The sequence below is a fragment of the Ursus americanus genome, chromosome 19 (genome assembly GCF_024610735.1).
Source record: "Ursus americanus isolate L20-20 chromosome 19, mUrsAme1.1.p, whole genome shotgun sequence".
Classification (NCBI taxonomy): Eukaryota; Metazoa; Chordata; class Mammalia; order Carnivora; family Ursidae; genus Ursus; species Ursus americanus.
The window spans coordinates 21,687,176-21,703,207 of NC_142145.1; positions in this window are offsets into that span (position 1 = coordinate 21,687,176).

Consider the following 16,032-nt stretch of genomic DNA (forward strand, 5'->3'; position numbering starts at 1 on the left):
ATCAGTTTAAACCTTATTGTTATAATTATGACTTTTAATCATGGCCAAGGTACACTGAAAGTTAAATATTTTGTCTGTCTTTGCTTCATGAACACAATGCCCAGCCTATCTTTCATGAATGACCAATGATTTCTTTGTAGTGTTAGGCACATCATGAAAACTCTACGCCATTCTAACTGTTCTTGACAGATGAGAAATAGGAAAAAGTCTCCTTTTATAACAAAGATTATGAATGTCACTCCAAGATGTTCATGTTAGAAGAGAGTTTAGTCTTCCAAAAGGGACAGAGGCATAAAAAAATCACACTCCATAACTGTATTACATTCCTTCTCCATCACCTAGAGGACAGTGTAATACCAAGCTCTAATAATGCTCATTTGATTGACTCTGCCCAAACAGCCTTTTATCAGGCACAAGCTACTTCTCTATGATGGATGACTATGGTTTATGGTGCAGATCTCATTTGCAAACGGAGTTTGAAAATTCCCCTCCACTGGCAGAATTCTGATGAAGCCTGTACCATCATTATTGCGCACTAAACTCATTAGAATAAAAAGAAGGAAAGAGTGGCTGAGGTTTATGGATGATTTGCTAATCTTATTGTGTGAGAATAATACATTTAATTTTCCTTTGTGGGACCTGGCCCATCTGGAACTTTTGTTTGCTATTACTTGCCAGATTCCCTTAGGTGCCTGGAGTACTTCCTTTTGTATCTTTAAGGTTAAAGAAGGGCAGTAATTAAATCAAACCCAGCTAGAAAATACCTTTATGGATTCAAATTTCCCAAAATGACCATGTCAGGCTGAAGAAGATGAAAATGCTAGTGTTTAAAAATTCAACAGCAAGCTCTTTGAATAGGGGAGAAAAGGCAGAGGAATGTTCAAAGAGAAATAATTGTGTCTTGGTTGTGTCTTGGTTGGTGTTTTTTTGTTTGTTTGTTTTGTTTTGTTTTGTTTTAATGGTGGTAGGATTTAAAACAATGTATTCTAGACTAAAATTAAGGTAAAAATAAAATAAATAATAGATCCATAACAACATTTCATAGATCTGGAAGAAAGAACACCTTGAGAAACATGGAAGGATGAAACACAGACGTTGTGTTCTTTTTCATGCACAATTCAATACAAACATTTCTCACTCCTAATATCTCAGCCACTCATCCTGTTGTTGTGGGCCTCCTGTTATTCTCATTCCTGATTCAGTATCATGCCGTAAGGACTGCTGTTTCTTAAAATAAATGGTCTCAGACAAATGAACATCTCTCATGACTTTCCAGCTACTCTAGAAGTCAGTGATAAAAATCAGTGATTCCAAATTCTCTGGGATTTTCATAGGAAATTAATCATAGGAAGATGTTATTGACTGTTTTCGTATGTCCACAGCCTCAAGGCAAACTTGAGAAAGATAAATGTGTCCACGGATTTGCCATTAAGTCCCTATCAAGTGATCCCCAGATGGCAGTATCAGTATCCGTGGTTTATAACAACAGTAGTCTATTCAAAGTAGATTTCCATTGTACTATGAAATTACTTGCACCTTTATGGTTTGTGAATTTACACAGAGCACTTACAGAGCATGATTCTCCTTTAGCTTTCCTTCTTCTGTGCCCTCAATGAACTTTCTTGAAAGAAGAGCCTTGGCATAATTATAGCCAATTCTGATTGGTACAAATCTGCACACGAATCATCAGAAAATGACTGATTTCCCCATATAGCAATGGTACTTAAGACTCAGAAAGTGTGAAATGAAAAACTTAATGTTCTCCTACCAGTGCAATTTAGAATAATGTCAATACACCACACGCTATTTTTTTAAACCTTACGTTTAAAAAATCAAATCAAATCCAAATGGCGAGTTCCCATTGTGTGAGAGACATTTACTATGCAATATCACTCTCTTCCAACTCATCTCTCAATTGTTGAGGGCACTGAGCAAAAGAAGCTGCACCATTAAATGTCAGCCCTATAATTCATACTCAATGGGCAGGCAAACAGCCCTTTTCACAAGCCTGAAATGAATGGATGTAGAAGCACTATAAATATCGAGCTCACTTATTAAAAACAAAAAGAAAAAAAATGATATAAAGAAAGAAAATCCAAGAGAATCTCACCAAGCTTCTAAGAACTGTCCTTGTGCATTGTCACCCTAAAGCAGGTGAGCCATGAATGCTCTCTCAGGAGAGATTTTTAAAGTGAGAGTGTGTGTTAGTCTCAAGGAATGCTCTTGAAGTCTCCATCCTCTGTACCTAGCGCTGATGAAAGGCGAGGAGATGGAAGAGGGGTGTGATTCAAATTGGGGTCTACTGAGAATTCTGCTCTTAGCAGGGCTAGCAACAAGACACATAAAAGAGCAAAATCTCCTGGCTTTTGGTCCGTCCCACTTTGCCACTCTCTTCTCTCTGAAATCCAGCCATGTTTATGCCTCAGTCCCCACACCTGTCCCATCTAAACCACGCGGTGTCCCTTCTTTCCTGGGGGAACCTCTGCGCCCTGGTTCTTTTTTTAGACTCCCTCCCCATTTATTCATTAGCCCATTGATTTATTAACTGAACAACTACTTATTTAATCCACAGGTACTTACCGAGTACTCAGATTCTGTGGAGACAAAGAGGACAAAAATGCTTTATTGAATGATCCTGTCCTATGTCACGTCCCTTTGTGCTTGGCGATATAACAGGTTGAATTAATTCGTGTTAAAGTTTCAGGAGACCTTGCTATCTTAAAATGCCAACAAACTTCAACCCCACCCTAGATTCTCTGTGTACCTTTTAAAGGGAATTCAGCATTTCATCCCTGAAATTACTGATGTGGGGACTCTGAACGCAGTAGGCAAGATTAGTACTGGCCCATATGCCTTATGTGAAATAAGGCCATTTTTCATCTCAGCATCTATTTGAGTTAGAGGCAAGAAAATATGGGTGATTAGAGGATTATTAGTGCCATGCCCCAAACTAAACTACCACTAATATGTTCCTATATTCTGGATGACATGTTTCTTCACTTTGAGCTGATGCTTTCTTATGGATACCTACCCTCCATCTGTACCATTCAATCAGTGTTATAAGAGACCACCTCCATTTTGTCCTGTGGTTATAAAAGCTATAAAGATACATATAGCGTAGCTCTTCGAAAATATTCAGAGTGGTATGTTTACTTGTGTTTCTCCCTGTTGCACTTCCCTAACCAAACCTGGAAGAAAATGTATATTAATTTTTGATCTAATTTCCCTCTCCCATCTGGCTCCCACACTTTGTAGTAGCGTTAGGAGCTCAATAAATATGCAGAAAATTCATTATTCCTTTCACTGAAAAAGAGAGGAAAAGTGTTTAGCCACTGTTCACACCTCTTCAATTGATCTTTCCAAGTCTGTGTGGTGTCTGAAGGGTGGAAATTACGGGTCCCTCGGGTTCACTGCTGTTCAGTCAAGACCATAAGTAATTTACCTAAATACCATAACCCATTTACTGCATAATACATTTCCTGGCATTTTAGCGGTAAACTCTCTGCTAAGCTTAGAGGTAGAGAGTGTACCATATGATAATGAAATAATGATGCCACTTGGAAATCTGAAATGCTAACAAAATACAGAGCACCACTTTATTATTGTCGTCTGATTCTATTCACTTGTGAAGAATCTGCATCTTCATATGTATCTCAATCTACACATAGACGACTGCTTTTTATTTATTTATTTTTATTTATTTTTTTTAAAGATTTTATTTATTTATTTGATAGAGAGACAGCCAGCGAGAGAGGGAACACAAGCAGGGGGAGTGGGAGAGGAAGAAGCAGGCTCTCAGTGGAAGAGCCTGATGTGGGGCTCGATCCCAGAACGCCGGGATCACGCCCTGAGCTGAAGGCAGACGCTTAACGACTGAGCCACCCAGGCGCCCCAGACGACTGCTTTTTAAAGAGTTCTTTGTTTATATCAGTGCCCAAATGTAACTTTTCAGAGGTTCCATTTTCATAGAACTTAAAAACTTTTGTATGGAGCAATCAGCATATAGTGTTTTGAGCCATCTGACTAGATCCTGCAGATTTTTCCAAAGGGAAGATACTCTGTGAACTAAGGAGATTGTGTTAATGTGAAAAATTAATAAACTTCTACTTCATGGTTCCAGGTGGGCCGTCAGAACGGAAACTGTCTTTTTTACAACACTCTTAGTAACCCAACATAACATCTGTCGCAACACCACACAGAGTAATAGCGCTAGAGAAGTCTCTTGATTAAAGCGAAGAGACTAGCCCGACTGACAGAAATCCATGCAGCTCAGTATCATTTTTGCACGACACAAAGTTACAATTGCCTACCAACAACTGTCTGTGTGTCAGGAACTCACTTGAGCTCAGGAGACTGCGTATGGGGCGTGGGAGCGGAGAAGCCAGGAGCAAAAGCTGGAGGAAAACTCCTGCCCTGGGATCTGTTTTCTGAAATTAGAGATGATTAACAGTGGTAAGGACAGTGGCATCTAGTCAGTCAATCTCTGTGTGTTATATTCTACCGCAAAGCCTTCATCCATCCAATGGCTCTTAAGACCTATGAAAAGGAGTGAGGGCCAGTCCAGCTTAAAATCTGGCACCTCAATACTCATTTAAGCTGACCAGATGAAAATTCAAATACAGGACCTCCTCAACTGAGTGAGTTCTAGAGGCACTATTATATTTGCTACCACAAAAAAGGGGAGGAAAACAAAGAGAGATTCTGAATTTAAGCACTCTGCTTGAATATAGGTGGACAGACGTTCCTGTTTAAGACCGTCTGAACCCAGTGGTTCGAATTTGCTAATTCGAGAAGAGCTAATTAAGGATAAATATAAAGTAAAACACATAAGCCAACTCCTGTGACAAGTCAACAAAAATACAATTGGAAAGTAAATAACCAACTCGTGTTCTTCTTTCTACTTGTAACTATAAAACTCAACTTGGGGCAAAGGTTAGAAACCCTATGAAGTCATATATCAGAATGTGTGTCCATACCTTAACTATCCAGGGGCTCCTAGTTAAACTGTTGCTTTGAGGATGAGGACGACTGTCTCTCTTCTGAGGCTGTCCCACAGCCTTCTCCCTATTTCTGGCTCCATCTGTTCCAGCCTATTTGCAGCTGCTGTTCAGAGGAAAGGCCATGGTAATTATCTCCTTAACACATAATTTATCTTGCTGTGACCATCTTTGGTCTGCCAGTCTGTTGAGAGCCCCAGCGTGTTCTCTCCCTGCCACGTGGCTGCGGACTAACCTGAGCCATCCATCTCGGCCAGGATGTACTATCTCGGCATGCCTCTGCCCAGCCGAATCTTTAAGAGCCCTATCTCCTAAAACCCCTTTCCCATTTGGCAATTTGACACCTCAAAGAGACCCGAACATTCACCTTCTTAACGTTTAAAACTGTATCCAAAAGAAAAGTCAGTGAGGCCGACTTCATCATGAACACCTAAACGACAGAGGTACCTAGCGAAAAGAACGTGATCTTTAGTCTTTGTATAGCTAGGATTCAATTTCCAGTGACAAGAGGCCCCTCTTCAGCACTCAGGGGCATCAGTCTCCTCATCTGTAAAATAGGAAATGTAAGAATTACCTCAGAAGATCATCCTGAGGATTAAATGCAGTAAGAGAACACAACATCTCACATTTCAATGTGGATACAAAGCACGCGGGAATCTTACCATGATGCATTTGTAACAATCCCACCTGAGGCCCAAGTTGTCGACTACAGGCGGTACACTGAGTAGCAAAAATGAAGAGCTATGTATAGAATACCTGCCACAATGGGGCCCTTTGGTCAACTAGAGTCTAGAAGGATTCCTCTACTACCATGTTCACTGCAAATGCCTGTCTCTGAATGCACATTACCAGAATTATTTGAATTAAATAATAAATGTGGGAATAGGCTTTGAAGAAAACACTATAAAAAAAAAAGTCCACACACATTACTTGGAGATCTCCACCAGCCCTTCCCTTCTCCCTTCAGTCCAGCAGAGCATTGTGACATTCCTGTCCAAGCAACATGAAGACAGTCATTGCATTTTCTCTTCTTGGTGCTAGCTTCTCTGAGTGACCAGATGAATAGAGAATCTGCGGTTGCCTTAAAAATAAGATCTGAGTGGATGGTATGATCTGTGTGTGATGGCCATGTCAGAGTTTCCAGAGAGAACTCCGGGCTGAACAGGAAGAGGAAGAAATGAAACAAAATACTCTTGCAGAAGATGTTTGCCATGGGGCATCCTAGCTCCGCGAAGGCTTGCCTGGCCCTGCTGACAGAAAGGAGAGGATTTTATTGGAGGGAGGACCTTGGTGAGCCCCCCCCCCCGGGCAGCTGCTCGCTCCCGCACAGGTAGAGGCTGGCGCAGGGAGTAGGGAGAAGCATGATCAACCACGAGTCAATCGTGCAGCTTCCTGCCCCACCACGGGCAGCAAGAGTGATGCTCCTTTTAGTGAACATGCCCACAGAGGCCAGAGCAAACCCAGCCGTGCAAATGGCAAGTATCAATCTCAAAGGCTGGCAGCAGGGCAGGTGGCCCGGGAGGGAAGGCCAGGAAGGTGGATTGCTCTCACGCTTTTGATAAATGGGAAAGGCAGCTCAGCTCTACAAGAGGGTGTTGAGAAACCGGTCAGAGCTGGGTAGGCATCTGAGGAGTTCTGAACAGTGACAAAGCTGTAGGGACTTAACAGCATGAACGTGTGTGGTCCCGTCCTCCCGGGGCTGGTGAGAGGCAGCACTTGCCAGGCAGGGCCAGCCCGGTGTCTCTTACTGCTCAACCAGCCCGGGAACAAGACAGCTCAGAAGCAGATAGAAAAATGCCACGTGGGGGTGCAAGGGAAGCTGTTGAAGGAAGACGGAGCTATTTAACTCCCTCTCTCTTTCTCTCTCACACACACAGACACACACACACGCTCACTCACTCACACACTCACAGAGGCAAATTGGGCTGGGAGTTTCTTGGTGCAGAAAAGCAATCAGCAAGGTAGCAGAGAAAACTACTGAAGGAGAAATATTATAAATGGCAAAGGCCTGACAGGTTAGCCAGGCAAGAAGGTGAGCAGATTAGAGAGGAATGAAAAGGCACAGGCACTAATACCGGCCTCATGAGGCCAGAATGTGAGTACGCACGTAGGAAAAAGCTAATAATACCAGACAAACAAAGTCAAGTTTGGAAAGAGTCTGGCATTAACAAATCAGCTAGTCTTCACAAGGCACCATGATTCTCCAGGAAGAAAACTAAAAATAAGAACAAACTGATGGCACCCTAGGAGGACAAATATGTACATGCAGAGATCTGCTGGTATAAGGAATATATGCCAAGGCTGGGGGTAGGCAAAGTTATCAAACTCAGGGCAAGGAGACATTACGGCAGAATCAGGGGGGCCCCCAGAGAGAAAGGAGCTCAGGAGGTGGTGCAGTGACTAGGCGTCTGATGCTTCAGGTATTAAGAAAATAAGTGGGTGTCACCTCACCTTTACATAAAACCTTTTAGAGAGGGGCGCCTGGGTGGCAAAGCGGTTAAGCGTCTGCCTTCGGCTCAGGGCGTGATCCTGGCATTATGGGATCAAGCCCCACATCAGGCTCCTCTGCTATGAGCCTGCTTCTTCCTCTACCACTCCCCCTGCTTGTGTTCCCTCTCTCGCTGGCTGTCTCTATCTCTGTCAAATAAATAAATAAAATCTTAAAAAAAAAATTAAAAAAAAAAAAACTTTTAGTGATAGAAGTAGCATACAGTGACCAAAAGGTTACAAGTCCCCTAAAATTATTGTGCCTTTCTAAAGGATCTCTAGTCAGAAAAATTTTGAAATGTGCTGGTATATGAACATTGTCACACATGCATGTAAGTGCAAAGTGAAACAGAGAACCAATTTAATTACCTAAAATAGTTCATGGAGCATATCACCACTATTTCATTGGCATATTTCCTCAAAAATGGTTTGCAGGGAGTTGAATTTTATGAGTAATTGTGGCAAACTAACACTGTATCTAAATCAGGGTATCTCAAACTAGATACTAGTGACATTTTGGACTTGATAACTATTTATTTATTTATTTATTTATTTATTTATTTATTTATTTATTTATTTAAGAGAGAAAGAGAGAGAGAGGGAGAACGCAAGCGGCAGGAAGGGGAGGGGCAAAGAGAAAGGGAGAGAGAATCTCAAGCAGACTGCGCTGAGCACGGAGCCCAGCACTGGGCTCGATCTCACGATCCTGAGAGCATGACTTGAGCCGAAGTCAAGAGCCAGCTGCTTAAACCACTAACCACCCAGGCGCCCCTGGACTGGATAACTCTTAGCTGTTGGTAGCTCACCGTGCACTGTAGGGCATTCAGCAGCATCTCCGACCACTATTCACCAGCTCCCGGAAACGCTCCCCAAGTTGTGATAACCACAACTATCTCTAGACATAGCTAAAAGACCCAGGATGGGCGAAATTACTCCCATTTGAGAACCAGTAGTCTAAAGTCTATCTAATTCTAGCTACCTAGCTAGCTACATAGGTAAATCCAAGGGTTACGGTTGTGGAGAAATAAAGGATTTTATGCATTGATCAGAAGATGGACTATATAACCTCTTAATGCCTTTTAAGGATTTTCTAAGATTATCCGAGCATAGAAGAAACTCTGCTAACCATTCATCCAGATGGTTTTACAACACACATTTGATAAGTGACCCCTGTTTTCACTTGTTTCCCTGGACCTACACGTGTGACCCTTTATACCACCTGGTTCAGCTGTCATGGCTCGTATCACAGGGGACATGGCAACACTTGGGTCTCAGCATATAAGTCTCATCAAAGGCTATATCCTAAAATTTGAAAGAATTCCATTTGATTTGTTGTTGAGAAAGGCACAAAAATAGGACTGATCAAGTATAAGAGTGTGTTAATTATTGCTGATGACAAAATGAAATAATAGGATTTAGAAAATGAAGTCCAGAATTAAATTTTAAAGGACAGCTTAAATCAATCTCTTGATTGTTTACAATTGTTCTACAATTTTTGTCTTCTTATTAACTACCAAAAAACACATTCCTAAAGTGTTATAATTCATGCAGGGTTCTCTTTGTGGTTTTTGTTGTGGTGGATAAGCAAATTTAGGGCATCTAAGAAACAATTTATCTTCACCCAACTGTTGTGCACTGCAAGAGGTGCAAAATTAACTTGATATGCTATAAAGAGCGATGAATCACGTCAAACTCAGTCACAGTTTCTCCTGATCTTTGAGCCTCCATTGCCTCATCTGTCAAGTGGGACTAATAATAGTTACCCTGCCCTTCTTACCCAAATGAGCTGCAAATGAATGGACACATATGAAATCAGCATAAGTACTGTATTCATACAAAAAATTGATATTATATTCAAACATGATTCTGTAATTAAAATTTCCCTCCACCCAAGGGTCTTAATGAAGGCAAAAGAGTTTCATTAAAAAATATTACTGAGTGCAGAATAATTCTAATTAATAAATTTTCGATATCTAGATATATGTCTCTCAAATATCTGGTTACATAAAGTTGGGGATATTAAAAATGAATAAAATCCTTGTATCATTCATAAACTTCATTAACAGTCATAACTCTCAATTTCTCCTCAGTAAAGTTGAGTTATAAATAAATGAATATATCTATGATTCACTTCCGACCCTTCTGAGTTTTTATTTATTTGCCTATGTCCCCAATGAAAGGCCTAAACTGCTGTTAGCGACCAGATGTTAGGCAGCAGAGGGAAGCTGAAAGATGGACAGTCAGGGCCGAATTACACTGTGCCAATTCCCCTCTCTCAAGTCTCCAGGGCAGTCAACATCTGGACCAGTACAACCCACAGGTGAGTTCTGACGGCACACCCACACACTGTAGGCTTTGAAACAAATCCACTCAGAGTACTTGGTTTTGACTATGTAGCTTAAAAAAATAGATTAATAGTATATTTAATCATAATGTACATAAGTGATTATCAAGCATTAAACCTCTTTCAGAACTTGACTTGTTTTTATCCTCAGCCAATTCTCCTTGCAATAAAGAACCATTTATGTAAATGCAACATGAGGCAAAGGGGAGAGATAAAAAGCCGCCTAAGACCTTATGAATGACTGCATTCAGCCTGTCTGATATTATTTTTCTTTAGAGAAATTATATTACATATTGTCGAAAGAACTGCTCCCTGACGCTAATAGCATCAGAGAGGGCGCTTAGGCAAAAATTAGATGTGAGAAGCAGGAGGGACATTTCTTTATTTGGTTCCTCTTGAATATAAAAGGGACATCATGTACATGGACTCGGAATAAGGAGCGTACATCAAAGAAGCGAAAATCTGCCGCTGAGCCGCAAATGTCCTCATACATCAAAGGAGACCCAAGTCAGCAGGATAAACCTCTAGCTTAGGCGGCCAGACCTGGGCCTGTCTGCTCCTGATCACGGGAGAGATGCATTATTAAAGAAACAACAAGACACGTGCAGGACGCTGGAGATAAGCGGTGGTCAATGCAACCCAGGGATCTAACGACAGGGGCAACAAAAAGGAACAGTGATGCTTTCAAAGCTTGGGCAACCAAAAAAAAAAAAAAAATGCTGTCAGGGAGAGGAGATAAAAAGTGGTAAACAGTACAACAAGGGGTGTGCTAGAGATAAAATAGGAGAAAGAGGAGTCAGCAGAGGCCGTTCTGACATTTCCGGCACTTTCCTGAAATGCACTTGGGTTTCAAAGATGTCAGAGTCTGAGGGATGATTTCTCTAGCTGAGCTCCAAGGGATCCTGAAGCTAGACGGATGGAGGGACTGAGAGCCGTCCCCCCTTCAACGAGAATGGGCAGCACGAGATGAGTCAAATGGGGCTTGATATTTCTGTTACACGGAGTGCGCTAGTGAGATGTCTCATGGGTGGTAGTTCTGAAGACAGGCTCCGTCCTGGGAAGACTGTCTGGGCCCAGGAATTCAGGATGTGTGGTCAGGCTGCGCAGAGCCACGCCCCCTCACCAAGCCTCCTGCGGGAGTGCTCACCAAGCATCTCAACTAGCCTCTGAACCACGAACAGTCAGACTTCTCCAGTCCTCTGAAACCACAACACAGTATTTAGCTTTGAGATGACTTTTTTTTTTTAAGAACACAAATAAAACACAGAGTTTTTTTTTTTCCTTTTGAATATGCCATACCTAGCTCAGTCCCTGGCATTCTTAACAAACATTAAAAAACACAACAAAAAGAAAACAAAAGCACCTCAACAAATATTGAACAGATATTAAAAAAGATAGGAACATAACTGCATGGCCCCAAAGGATGTTCATTCATTGTTCACACAGAAAGTGAATACTGACTTTCTTTAAAGTTCTCTTCCCTCTCCTTTTTTGGTTTCCTCTCATATACATTTTTTTAAATCAATTTTTACCTTTAGGTAAAGAGCAGTGGTTCACAAACTTTGGCAAGCATTAAAATCTTCTGAAGAACTTATAAAAATACACCTTGCTGAGTCCCATCCCCAGCATTTCTGGTTTCAGACTTCCCAAGCATAACTGAATTAGATTTCTGATTTAGGAGGTTTGGAGTAGGGGCCTAAAATCAGTTTTCCTAACAAGTTCTCTGGTGCTGCTGGTCCCCAGAGCACAATGAAAACCACCTGTCTAGAGTATCAATGGCGAGTCAATATATCTTTCAAAGATGGACTTCAATTTGTGTCCACCTTTTAATGGGCTGATTCCCCTAGTTTTATGGGATGAACCTAAACCACTCACTCTGATGAAAGCACATGAACAAGTAACTTGTAAATTCTAAAAGGAGTTTGGCATTCAAAGGTGACCAAGGTTTATAGAACGTGCTCTGAAGGGTCCCGTTGAAGCAGTGGAGCTCTCAGCTACAGCCTGTTCTCAGTAGAAAGATTAATTATGAGAAAGTGTTTTCCCTGTCACTACATTCACTGTGTGAGTTTTCAGCATTGTTTTATTTCTTCCTGAACAACTGTGCTCCTTTCTAACTGAAGATGCCCTACTGGAAATCGCATAACTGGGAAGGTGCACACATACACTGGCTTATGCCACACAGGCTTGGCACAGTTCCTCTTTGTCATGTGCATTATGCATTAGAGATGAGAATTCATGAAGAGTCTTACTCTCATTCTCCACAGACCCCCACATCAAACCCAACGCATACAACCACCTACCATTCACGCATCCAGCACATCCGACCACCTAACATTCATCACCTACCAGGCTTGCTCACTGTCCCCAGCTATCTCTTCCCACAATCATCAGGCAAGAACCTCAGGGTCACGTTTGACTCCCCTGCCCTCCTTCAACCTGACATCTCATGTCCCACTGGTCAAAGTATTTTTTTTTTTTAATTTTACTTTTAAAGCATACTACAGACACACCTTTTTCTCTCTCTCGGCACTGTTGCTTTAGTCCAGAAATATATCCCTATTCGCAGGGACCATTACAGCTACCCTCTGATTAATTTCCCAACTTTGCTCCATTTTCATTTCCTTTAACTCTGCTATCAGAATTATGTTTCTAAGAGATGTATTCCTATTACTCTCCTCCCTAAAAACCTCTCAAATCCTTGCTATCTAGGGAATGAAGTTGGGGCTTCTCCAGGGAGCTCAAGAAGCCCTTCAGGCTCAGCCTGGCCCCAACCCCCCTTTTCAAGTATAACTTGTTTTCCATGTATACAACTGACCCTTGAACAAGGTAGAAGTTAGGGGCACCTACCTTCCACGCAGTCAAAAACCCATGTATAAATTTTGACTCCCCTAAAACTTAACTACTAATAGCCTACTGTTGACCAGAAGCCTTACCCAGAATACGGGTTAATTAACACATATTTTGTATGTTAGATGTATTATATACCATATTCTTACAACAAAATAAGCTAGAGAAAAAAAGATATTAAGAAGATCATGGGAAGGGAAAGAACATTTATAATACCATACTGTATTTATTTTTTAAAAAATTCACACAAAAGTGGACCTATACAGTTCAAATTCATGTTTTTCAAGGGTCAACTGTATCTTACATATACTTTAGGCCTGCACGGTTCTCACCCTTTCCTCTACTCTAAATATTCTTGCACACCACCTCTCAAATCCTATAAATCCTTCCATGCCCAGTTCAGAAATCATTATTCTTCATAGCCCCAATACCCTACTCACTTCTTGACTGGTTGAGCAAAATCTGCTTTTCTTTCTACTCCATAAGCTTCTTAAGAGCAGGAACCAAGTTTTAATTACTTTTGGATTCCCAAAAGTAATACATGTTGTAGCTATCTACGACAGTTACTGGTAATAAACCAATGTTGTACTGAGTTGGACAGAATGAAATCAAGATTTGTCACAATGGGGCTCTGTCTGGATGGATGTTATTCTGATGGAATGACAGTATTCTGAAATTAGAGATTTAAAACCACAGCTATTTTGTGTTTTAGATTAAGCTTAGTTGATCAAAACAGATCAGAAGAGCCTTGTGTTGATATGTGTTTTTTAAATACACAAGCAATAAATTCGAAGAGACCCATGGTAAATATATTTGATTATGTGGAAAGTGTTCACGCCACCAAATAAAGGAAGTTAAAAAAAAGACTTAGATATTGAAATCTTATTAATATTCTCTTATCACTCTAATATCAGATTTTAAGAGTGCTATGTTAGCATCCTAAAAAACAGCAGCTGTTTCCTTGAAAATTAAAGGGGTGACATTTGAAAGAGCTTCGGCTTCTGGTCCATACATGCCTCAGGGTGAATCCCAGCTTTGTCACTTACCAGCTGTGCGTTTTTGAGAAATTTATTAATCTGCCGGTGCCTCAGTTTCCTCACTGTAAGACAGAGATAGTAACACCTACGGGACAGGTGAATGACTGGAGTAAACGAGATAATGTGTAAGTGCTTAGTGCAGTGCTAAGGCACTCCCGCGATGAGCCTTGAACACAGTTATGAGGACACAGGTGAAAATTAGTCACTCCTTGTGTGAGATAAATGTGCCTGCATTGTGGAAAGGCGTGGGGACATTCAGAAAGCGTAATTAAAAAAAAACAAAGAGAGAATAGGAGTTGGTGATGATGGCAGGAAGAGACTGAAAAGTATTCACCTATCTGCGTCATTTTCTCTTCTCAACAGCAGCAGTTCAGTCGAGGGCATTTCAAAGGCAGTCTACTGCCTCCACTACGTTCAAAGGCTTTAGAGCCACAGTGTTAACTCCCATTGTTCAATGAGACACTCGTCGTCCCATAACGTTTTAATACCTCTTTCCAGGCATTTAAAAAAAAAAAAAAAAAAAAAAAGAACATAGTTGGATTGATAACATACCTGACAACTGAAGAGCCAGAGCTTTTGTTATGTTGTTTGGTGCTTTATTTCAGCGAAATAAAGATTTTTTTTTTTTTTTTTTAGATTATAATTAATTATCATGGCTTCCTCGGTCTCCCACAGGTTTTTACTCTGCAATAGTTTGGTAACAACTAGTACCAAGTTTATACTCTGCAATAGTTTGGTAACAATAAGGCTAATGATTACAATAATAATTTGCATCAGTAAACGGCTCAATTAAAAGCACATTTGATTAAATCATCCATTACACTCTGAAAACAGGTGTATAGTTTATTGTTAGGTTTCAATCCTCCATATTAAAATATAAATCTTTTCTGAGTCAAGTTCATGGGCCTTCAGCTCTGCCTAAGACCATTTTTTCTACGTATGTACTAAACTTTGAATTTCCCTCCTAATTATAATAAACACAGTTTTGTTTTTTCTGCTTAACTTACTATGGAAAAAAAAACAAGGGTTTTTTTTTTTTCTGCTTTTCTTGCATTAACATTGCTAACCCATTCTCTGAAGTCTTCACAAAGAAGAGTCAAAGAATAGGTCTGTAGAAATGATTTGATCTAAACACAATTCTATGCACCAACTAGCCATTAAGCAGGACAGCAATGGATATTCTCAGAGAATTGAGAGAGCTGCTAAATATGCAGGGAGGCAATGCTGGTGGAAACGGAACTGACAGAAAAGGAAGGGGACGTGGGAGAAAAGACAAAATAGAAATGCAAGTAGATTCTAAACAGTGAGTGATAAGTGCAGTAGCATTCAAATGCCAGGCCAAGAAGAATGAAGACATAAGCAACGAAGCCAAGACTTTCGGGTCCTAGACACATGACCTGGATGAACAAGAACTGGTTTGGTCGAGTGTTTGCTTCTTGGTTCCGTATCAGCTGTGTGAGATAATACTTTGAGTGCTTTACAAGATGAGAAAAAAATAGCTTATATGTTCTCTTGATTTCCAGAAGGAAGAAAAGGCACTGAACTATGAGAAGATGGAGAAAAACAGAGGAAAGGTATTGTGATGTAGCCAGATGACTTATGGGAACTAACCGATAAGTACAAATATTGTTCCTTACAAAAGGAATCATGCCTAACAGCAGATGATTTCTTAGAACAAGAGTGCATTTCTCTTCAATATCTGCAGCCACACAACCTCTGGCTCATCATAAAGCTGGGTCAAAGGGCTCAGACTCAGGTCCTCCACCAAGTAAACCTAACATTTCCTTTGATACAACTGACTTGAATCTGAATCTTTCTTTCTTCTTTCTTTCTGCCTCCTCCTTCTATCACTTCCTCCCCCCTGCCATCTCTGTCTCCTTCTACCCCCACCTCCCTCCTTGGCTCCTTCCCTTTCTCTTTCCTTCTTTTTTCTTAAAAAATCATTTTTAAAAGTTCTCAAAAAAGGACAGAAAATGATGAGGGAGAAACAACCGCGGGTGCAATATAAGACAAAGGATATACTGACCTTAAGGGGGCATCAGTAGATCTAAGTTCTCATCTGACAAATTGAGGAATTTGTCACAAGGCTGTGTGACCTTAGACAAATCACTTCATCTCTCTGGGCTTTAGTTTCCTCTTCATTACAATGAGAAGGTGATATGAGATCATACTTAATTTCCCTTCTATCTGTAACTACTTAGTGATTGATAGGGTTAAAAACTCATATTTGGGAACTAGATGGTGGTACCAAATTCATTATTAATTTGCTTTATGATCTATTTTAGAACCTCAGTTTCCCTATCTATAAAATGTGACTAGA